The sequence below is a fragment of the Hyla sarda genome, chromosome 5 (assembly GCF_029499605.1).
Source record: "Hyla sarda isolate aHylSar1 chromosome 5, aHylSar1.hap1, whole genome shotgun sequence".
NCBI classification, from domain to species: Eukaryota; Metazoa; Chordata; class Amphibia; order Anura; family Hylidae; genus Hyla; species Hyla sarda.
Window position 1 is genome coordinate 348,943,711 of NC_079193.1, and position 2,324 is coordinate 348,946,034.

A 2,324-nucleotide genomic window follows, 5' to 3' on the forward strand; every position below is an offset into this window, starting at 1 on the left:
GGTTGAGACACAACTGCTAGATGATTCCGAAAGCTCAGGCCACACACCCCTAGTCTGCTACAACCTCTGCCTGCTCCTGATGAATTTAGTCCTCTGCCACTCCTGTGTGCACGGGCTGGCACTTCTCTGCCTGACATACTTGTAGAACTTATGAGTGCGTAAATATTTCACTTATTTGCCGATAATGCACCCCAGTACGGTCGCACTAGAAATAAGCGTAACAATTTCGTGCGGAAGTCTTTTAGTACGTTTACACTAACTGCCCCCTATGAGCTTTAACAAGAAAAAACGTAGAATTGCTAAGAGCGTATATACAGTATTTCACTTATTTGTGGATAATACGCCCCAGTACGGTTGCACCAGAAATAAGCGTAACAATCTAGTGCTTATGTCTGTCAGTGTTTTTACACTAACTGCCCCCTAGTAGCTTAAACCAGAAAAAAACATAGAACTGCTGAGTGTGTATATATTTCACTTATTTTAGGATGATAAGTGCACCATAAATAAGTGTAGCAATCTACTGTGTATGTCTGCTAGTGCTTTTACACTTAGGCCTCTTTCACACTATGAAATAGTTCTGTTTAGGAACTTCCGTCACCAGTTCCGTAACTATATCGGCGAAACCCGGCTGTTACAAAACCCCTGACGGCCGTGACTAAATTTCATTGCAGCCTTTTTAACTGCCCGTTTGCGCCCGTATATGCCCGTAATTCATTACGGGCGTTATACAGTGACGGGAAATTGTGGCGGAAAAATTACTGCCTGCAGTGATGCAGACTTGAGGTGAATGGATTCACCACTGTAAAGATCTTATTCTGTATTGTCAGTAACACACAGAGTCTGGTCTCTGAGCAAAAAGTCCCAGAAATGCCTGTCCTCAGCAATGACTGCCGAATATATAGGGCTTGGATCACAGGACTGGCTGGCTGCTGATAGGCTGCATGCCACCATGTGATTCACGGTCATCCCTCCTACCCACCTTCCCAGAATTCCTTGCCCCATGTATTCACATGTGTAGCCACCATTTTAGCCCCCAGGCCGCACAAAATGGAGTTAATGAAGCGATTTGTTTTATCAAATTGCGACGAAATTCGGATTTGTTACGTATCGAATTTTCCATGAAATTCGTTACAAATTCGAATTTGTCTGATTCGATTCACTCATCTCTATCTAGCGGCCAAGGCAAGATAACAGTACACAATGGTGTCACAGTATAGATAGGGCTTGACCGTGTAAGCATCGTTAAAATGTGCAAAACCGAACACATCAATGAACAGTTAAAACAGAAAACAGAGACATGTAATAAACACAAAGGAAATGAGTCGCTCAGTAACAAACATTTGGGGGTTGTGGGCATCCAAGAGTTGTAATAACCAATATCAGAATTAAAGATTATCTTGGTCTGGCCAGTGGGCGTGATGAAAAAGGGGGGGGGTGAGGGGCAGGGCGGCGAAAGCAAGAAGGTAACATTAGGTAACAATACTACGATTCAGAAAGAGGAGTCTGTAAAGTCAAGTGTGTTCTTATATAAGAGCCACGGTCTCCACAAAGTTGCAAATTTGTCTTGAGTAAGAGAGTGCTAGCTAGTCAACGCCTCCATTTTGCAAATCTGGTTTAATTTGGCTAACCATTGAGGTTTAGGGGGTGGGGGATTTCTGGTGCCTTAATAGGGGGATAAGGGTCTTAATAGCAACGACCATATGTGTGGGTAAAGATTTATTAGAGGGTTCAAGTGTGGGTATCGGCAAGGCCAGTGCTATAAGTTCCATAGATAGAGAAATAGAAGAAATATGGAACACTTCATGAATTTGCGTGTCATCTTTGCACAGGGGCCATGCTAATCTTCTCTGTATCTTTCCAATGTTAGTATATGTGCTGTTGAAGCGAGCACAAGTGCTCTCCCTATTGAGAAGTAAGAGGTGATGACCACCCAGTTGACAGTCTAGGTCTGAGTAGCATGTCGGGTACTGATCTTACAGCACTGATAGTGGAGGAATTGAGAGGTGGGGTTAAAACAATGGGGAAAACATTTGAACCAGTTATGTGGTTGCTTACTGTTCTCTTTGTGTCTAAAACTGTAAAATAACACTTTTGGAGGCCCTTAGCTGCCTTAGGATTAGATGCTGTTAAAGGTTGCATTCAAAAGGTTAAATAGCCACAGGGGAGCCATAGAGGGGAATGGTTAACAATATATTTTGATTCAGACTTCAGACAGAGTCAGACAGAGTTCAGACTTTTATGCATGTGGCGATACCAAATATGTTTATTAATTATTTTTTACACTTTTTGGGGTAAAATGGGAAAAACGGATGATTTTCATTTTT

At 42.4% G+C, this 2,324-nt stretch overlaps 1 non-coding gene across 1 annotated transcript; it reads right to left on the minus strand.

The window, feature by feature from the left end:
- Positions 1-1,784: 1,784 nt before the first annotated feature.
- On the minus strand, positions 1,785-1,891 carry LOC130274729 (U6 spliceosomal RNA). Its single transcript, XR_008844448.1, has one exon. It is a non-coding gene; the product is annotated as a U6 spliceosomal RNA (small nuclear RNA).
- Positions 1,892-2,324: the final 433 nt, after the last annotated feature.